Source organism: Microtus pennsylvanicus, chromosome 3, assembly GCF_037038515.1.
Source record: "Microtus pennsylvanicus isolate mMicPen1 chromosome 3, mMicPen1.hap1, whole genome shotgun sequence".
In the NCBI taxonomy this organism is placed as follows: domain Eukaryota; kingdom Metazoa; phylum Chordata; class Mammalia; order Rodentia; family Cricetidae; genus Microtus; species Microtus pennsylvanicus.
This window is the reverse complement of record NC_134581.1, coordinates 55,034,447-55,041,841: the sequence shown is the minus strand read 5'-3', so window position 1 is coordinate 55,041,841 and position 7,395 is coordinate 55,034,447.

The following is a 7,395-nucleotide window of genomic DNA, read 5'->3' as shown; positions in this document are numbered from 1 at the left end:
ATAAATAAATAAAATTTAAGAAATCTTTTAAGTGTGTGCGCATGTTGTGCAGGTGTGCACAGGCCGGAGGAAGAGAGCAAACAAAGCCTCTTTGCTGCTGTGTGAGAGCGGGAACCAGTCAAGCCGGGACAAATCTGACAGAACCCCAGATTGATGGTCTGAGCGGCTGCTGAACCATCCTGACATCATAGCCTGCGGGGCACAATCTTGCTGGTTCATAGAGACAAGACGAGCCATTCACTTTACAATCCGTCCAGTTATGGCAAAGGGACCATACATTGCCCGGGAAGGTCACAGTTCTCAACCTCAGCATTGCTGACATGTTAGGTCAGAGGTTGTGGATTGCAGCTAGGATGGCCAGCAAACCCCAGGGCTCTCTTCCTGCCTCTACTTCCCCAGTGCTGGGATTACAAGTGTAGGCTGCCAAAAAAATAAAATAAAATAAATAAAAAAAACAAGTGTAGGCTACTATGTTCTGACATTTTTTAATATTTAAAAATTTCGTATTATGTTTAGTAATGTTTCTGAATGTGTGTGAGTATGTGCACGTAAGTGTGGTGCTCCGAGGAGACACCAGACGCCACGAAGCTGGAGTGACAGGTGGTTATGAGTCACCTGATGTGGATGCTGGGAGCTGAGCTCAGGTTGTCTGATGGGGCACAATGTATTTTTTTTTCTGTTTGTTTGTTTTTTGTTTGGTTTTGTTTTGTTTGCACGATGTATTCTTAATCACTGAGCAAGCATTCCTGTAGCCTTCATTTATTTAGAGAGAGAGAGCTTGGAGCACACATGTGTGCAGATCAGAGAACAACCTCTCTTTCCAGCATGTGGTTCCCAGGATCAAATGCTGGCCTTCAGGCTTGGCAGCAGGGGCCTTTGCCCTCTGAGCCATCTGGCTGGCATGAGACGACTGGATTTGCAGAGGAGAGACATGAGCTTGGCCTAACTCTCCAGGAGCCAAAGGTCACTGTCGCCCTAAGTAACAGACAAAACTCAATGTGCTGTTCCCCACTGTCCAGAAGTCTGGGACTGCCTGCCCTGTCTAGGCCAGTTCTGGTGCCACCAGACCCCTCCGTGTGGCCATCATCCTTTATCTCGCTCTCCCACAGAGTCCCTACCCCAGAAAAAAAAAGAAGAAGTACCCGTCCCTTCAGAACTGGAATAGGCATTTCTAACTTCAATCCTCTCTACCTCCATAGAGTATCCAAGTTCCCCTTCAAACCCAATTCTGCCTCCTAAGAGAACCCTCCCAATGCCACTTCCAAGACGGCCACGCCACTGAGGTCTACCAACCCTCACCCACTCTACTATGGCTGCCTCCTAGTGGGTTTCCTTCTGCCCAGGTTCCACCCCTCCGTCTTTACCTGCCATCCTTGACACCTTCGAGGATAAAGTCCACGCATTCTGGGTGACCATCTTAACCTTCAGCCTCCTCCTACCGCACTGTCTGGTCCCTCTCCATCCCTTAGTGAGGCCTCCGCTACAGGATGCCTTCCAATGAACTCACCGTAGGTCTAGAACCTGTTCACCTGTCTCAGATGTTCTCCCTGCTCCTGTTGGGTGAACTCTTAGTCATTCTACACATCCCAGGAAAAGGTCACCTCCTCCATGAGGCCACATCCCATCCCCCACCCACAGCAGCCAAGGATCTCTGCCCTTTGCTATAGCATTTGACCATCCAATGAAGAACATGCCCCACTGCATTTACTGTCTCCTGAGTGGCAGGAAGCAATATGCAGGAGGGTCCTATTTTCTTGTACTTGGCATCTTCACACCAATGCTGGTAATGAGTATATGATTATCCATTTACTAAGTCCTTACTGTGTGACAGACCCTAGGCTAGATGCCTTACTAAAATGATCCTCAAAAAAAAATCCCTCCTTGGGAAATAAGACAGATTCAGAGGGGCTGAGCAGCCAGCCCTGTCCATGCAGCTTATGAACATTGCTGTTGGAGACCAATCCTCTGTCACACATGGTTCCACACATGGTTCTCCCTTGAGATATGGCCTCGAGCCAATGTTGACCTCCTGCCCCCCAGATGTAGTCTCCAAGGACACACCACTCCTGCAGCTAACTGGAGCTGAGTGTGCAAAGCCTTTTGCTTCTGTGCAGCAATCAGGTTGGGATTTCCTCTTTCTTTGCTGTTTAGTGTTGGGGATCAACTCCAGGGTCTCTTACAAGTGAGGTGAGCCTTCTACCACTGGCCCCCATGTGTAACCTAATTGGGGATTATTTTTCTTGTTTTTTGAAACATGGCTTCATTTTGCCCTAGCCAGCCTCAAACTCAACAGATAGTTTAGGATGACATTAAACTCCTGACCCTCTTGCCTCTACCTCCCAAGTGTTGGGATTACAGGAATGCACCGTCACGCCCCGTTCTGGTTTGGGATTTCTTTAAAAGGAACTTTGAAGAAACCAAAGAAAAGCCAAATATACACACATACCACACACGTTTTTAGCACAACAGATAAGCAAGTTTGGGTCCTCCCTCATAGCTGTTACTTCCCTCATCTAAAACTGGTAATTGAGACGAGATGGTCTGTAAGATGTTTATCAATCCCCGCATCCTGTGACTCCATGATTGGTTTCTCAGCTGGACAGTGGGGCTGGTGAATTCTGGGGACATGAACTTCAGGAGGGCTACAGGGTGAAACTGTCATCTGACCAGTACCCGCCCTCTCCTGGCCGAGGAACCTCCCTGAACCCTACTCGGGGCCATTAGAGAATTTAGCCAGCTAAGCATCAGTGGGCTGCAGCCATCCAGGCCTAAAACCTAGGGTCTGGACCCCCACCTTTCTGCTCCAGATGGGTTCTGTTACTTCTCTTTGCTTCAGTTTAGTATGTCTGTTCCTTTCTCTGAGCCAACCCTCCCACTCCCAGTCTCCCAGGCCTTGCCTGGACCCTCCTCTCATCCCCAGTCCTACCAGTGGGACTTGGTGGAAAGCCCCACTCTGAGCAGCTCACACAGGATGGGGACAAGAGAGGCTTGTGGGTGGGTTCCTGCAGAGGCTTGGGGCTCTCAGTCATTTCCCTTCCCCCGCCCACCCAGCTGGAGACCGTGAGGTTTCATCACAGCTAAGTTGTTGTCCTTATAAGGGAAGGCCCACTGAGCCGCAGCAGCACACTCTCTGCCCGTGGCCTGCTGGTGAAGAGCCAGGCAGGGCCTCAGGGCATCCTCCAGATGTGGAAATGGAGATGGCCCAAGCCCAAATGTCCAGGCCGAGCATCCACCTGAAGCACAGACCCTCTAGAGAACTAGAAGGAAGCCTCCAGTCATGGGCCCAGGCTAGGCCCTGCCAGAGAGAGGGTCAAATCCCCTGGTCCTAACAACTGGTCTCCTAGGCAAATTGCTTAATCCTTAATGTAGGCTGTCAAGCGGGATAACATTATGTCTTTCTCATGAGGGTTCTGCAATGAGAAAAATTCGAGAGGCTCAGCAAACATAGGTGCTCTGTGAGGATAGAGTTGGGGTTTATTAAGTGCTCTGTAGTAGACTTAGCACCCCCAGAATCATCCACATTACAGACAGGAGGAATTGGGGTCTCTGCCTTGAACTGAGGCACAGTTTGTCTTGATCCCTGTCTCCACCTCCTGAACACTGGGATTATATGCCACCTGGCTGGATTTTATTTAGTGCCAAGATAGAACTGAAGGCTTCATTTACAATAGGCTTAAACTACATCCTCAGCCCTATTCCTGGGGATTGAATCCAGGTATATTCACTTCCAAATCTAAAATCCTTGTTTTTTTCTCCTTAGACCCTGTTTCCTTCAGAATCTTGTCTTTGTCGTTTTGGTTTTTTGAGACAGGGTTTGTTTCTCTGTGTAAAACCCCTGTCTGCCCTTGAACTTGCTCTGTAGGCCAGGCTGGCCTCAGATTCACAGACATCCACCTGCCTCTGCCTTGCAAGTGTTGGGATCAAAGGTACGCTTTATTGACCAGGCAGTGTTGGCACTAGGGAGGCAGAGACAGGCGGATCTCTGTGAGTTCGAGGCCAGCCTGGTCTACAGAGTGAGTTCCATGACAGCCAGAGCTGTTACACAGAGGAAACCCTGTCTCCATGAACAAAGAAACAAACAAAACCAACAAAGATATATATTACCAACATGCTTGGTTAGAGTGAATTTTCTACGGTCTTTTTGTTTTGTTTTGATATTTTGACAACCCAATTGACTAGGCCTGAGACTTGGAGGAAAAAAAAAACCTGTGTGGCTCCAGACACACAGGGGGCTTCCGGGGCTAAGTGTGCATGGAAATGGAGAGGACTATCCCTGCTCGCCAGGACCTCCTCTTGTTGCTGGGTTCTATGCAAAAGAAACCAAGTCATGGTTTGCAGAGCTGCCCACAGGACTTCAGGCGCCCAAGGTGACAGCAGTGTATGTTCAAAAGAAAGGCTCACCTTTTCTGCACAGGCCCCCGGTCCCCGAGACCAGAGGGAAAGTAAGTTCTTACCACATCCTTCCTTAGCCACCAGCACCATCCCAGCAAGCTAGTTCCTGGGTCAGGGCTAACCAGAGACTCCCATCAATAAGAAGACCCTCCCAGACTGAGGGGCTATATGTGTGAAATGTCATCTGAGGCCTCCAGCATCTGCAGACCCCTGACTCCTCACCGCCGTCACATGCCAGGCTGGTGGCTGGGGAATTCACAAGGGTCATGGCCACAGTTCACACATCCCTGGTCAGGTGCTTCCTGTTATGCTGGCCACAGGGCCTGGCCAGCAGGGTCACAGAGGAGGACGGGAGCCTAGCCTTGGCAAGCTCAGTGGTGCTTCCCACACAAGGGGGAGAGCTTCGCAAGCTCCTTTTGTGGGCGAGGAAAACGAGATTCCTCCTTAAAGCTTGAGACTCAGAGGCAGTTCCTGGGTGGGACTTACACCTTGACAGCCTGACTGGAGATCTAGCACAGGGCTTTCCTAAACACAACGGGGCTATGACGGCAGGGGTCCAGGTTCATCCCTAACCAGGCCCAAGCTCTGAGGGTTAAACAGAACCAGCATTTTGGAATTACTGTGGGTAAACACTTGTTCTGCAAGCATCATCAGTAGACACTGGGGACTTTGCAATGGGGTCCAACATATTGTGCTTGCTTTTCCATACCTCCCAGAGCTAGTTGCAAAAGGAAAAATTAAAACAAAGAAAAACACCAATTACACAGCAGGGAATAAAAAAAAGTCAGACTCATAGCCCAGGTGATCAAACTAAACAGTGACGCTGGGGATGGAGCGCCATGGTGGAAAGGACGCTTACAACATGTGTGAAGCCATGTAAACATATGTAAACCCCCAACACCATGAAAGAGAGAGAGAGAAAGGCACCAGATGTCACGGTTTCCAGATGGGATACCCTGAGAAAGACTGTTGGCACCCACACAATTCTAACTTCCACTTAAATCATGAAAAAATCCCAAACCCAAAAGAGGTCTATTACTAAAGGCGGAGGGGTGGCTGTCATCTCAGCACACATTTTTGTAACCCGAGCACTTCTGAGGTGGAGGCAGAAGGCCAGGGTTTTAAACTCATCCTCATCTACAAGCTGAGTTAAAACGTCAGATTGAGTTAATGTTAAAAAAAAAAAAAAGCCTGAGGGGCCAGGCACTGGTAGCACATGTCTTTAATTCCAGCACTAGGGAGGCAGAGGCAGGCAGATCTCCATGAGTTTGAGGCCAGCCTGGTCTACAAAGTGAGTTCCAGGACAGCTAGGGCTGTTACACAGAGAAACTCTGTCTCAAAACAAAACAAAAACAAAAACAAGGGCTGGAGAGATGGCTCAGAGGTTAGGAGCACAGGCTGTTCTTCCAAAAGTCTAGAGTTCAATTCCCAGCACACACATGGTAGCTCAAAACCATTTACAGTGAGATCTGGTGCCCTCTTCTGGCCTGCAGGCAGTACACTGTATACATAAATAAATCTTAAAAAAGAAAAAGAAAACAAAAAAGCCTGAGGGGTTAGGGCACAACAGGTATACTTGCTCATATGTCTATCCTTAACACTGAAAAGACCGAGGCAGGAGAATTGAGTTTAAGGCTGTTTGTGCTTTATATCAAGAGCCTGTCTGTCTCAAATTAAAAAGGGGAGTGAAGAGGTGGGTGAATCTCCGGAGTTTGAGGCTAGCCTGATAGGCAGTTCCAGGCCAGCCAGGGCTATCTAGCGAAACTGTATCAAACAAGACAAAACCACAAAAAAGCTGGGTGAGGTAGAACATGATTTTAATCCCAGCGGATCTCAGAGTTACAGGACAACCAGGGTCAAACAGAAACCCTATCTAGGGGTGAGGGAGCACACACGTACATACAGTAAGACAACACCCAGAAAGGGTTGGAATTATTAGGTGGAGGAGGGATATCTGCCTGTAATCCCAGCTCACAGCAGGTCGGAGGCAGGAGAATCAAGAGTTCTAAGTCATTCTCATTTCATAACAAGATTAAGGACAGCAGAGGGTACTTGAAATAAAAAGAAGAGAAAACAGGCTGGAGAGATGGCTCAATGGTATAGAACACTAGCTGCTCTTCCAGAGGGCCCTGGTTCAATTCCCAGGACCCACAGGGCTGCTCACAACTGCTTGTAACTCCAGTTCTAAAGGATCTGACGCCCTCCCACAGACACACACGCAAGTAAAACAAATAAATCTTTAAAAACAACAAAAAGTCATTGTTTATGAAAAAGAAAGACATGCTGAGGAAATACTGCAAATTAAGGGAAACTAAAAAGAGAAACTACGGCACAGGCCAGGCAGGACGGCACAGGCCAGGCACACGGCACAGACATGTAACTCTACCACTCTGGGGGCGGAGGTAGAAGGACTGTTGTGATTTGTGACCAGCTAAAGCTGCATAGAACTTTGTCTAAAAAAAGAAGTGAAATTAAGAACTGATGTAATGGTACACTCCTTTGATCCCAGAACCCGGGAGACAGAGGTACAAAGATCTCTGTGAGTTTGAGGCCAGCCTGGTCTATATAGCGAGTTCTGGGATAGCCAGGGCTACAAAGTGAGATCTGTTATTTCCTCAAAGAAAGAAATAACAAAACTATTATTCTGACTTTAAGTCTGCTGTGGTTTATCACTTTATGTTCCAAAACACACAGTAGGTTTGACTTGACTTATTTATTTAAACTATCTATCTACCTATCTATCTATCTTGGTTTTTTCAAGACAGGGTTTCTCTGTGTAACAGCTCTGGCTATCCCAGAACTCACTCTGTAGACTAGGCTGGTCTTGAACTCAGAGATCTGCCTGCCTCTGCCTCCCGAGTGTTGGGATTAAAGGCGTGAGCCACCACCACCCAGTTGAGATTGACTTTTTAAAAAGTACATATTTAAGTGTATAAAAGCATGACAACTGCCTTTCCAGAACTGAGTTTGGAAGGCTGCTAGTGCCCCTGATCAATTGCCACA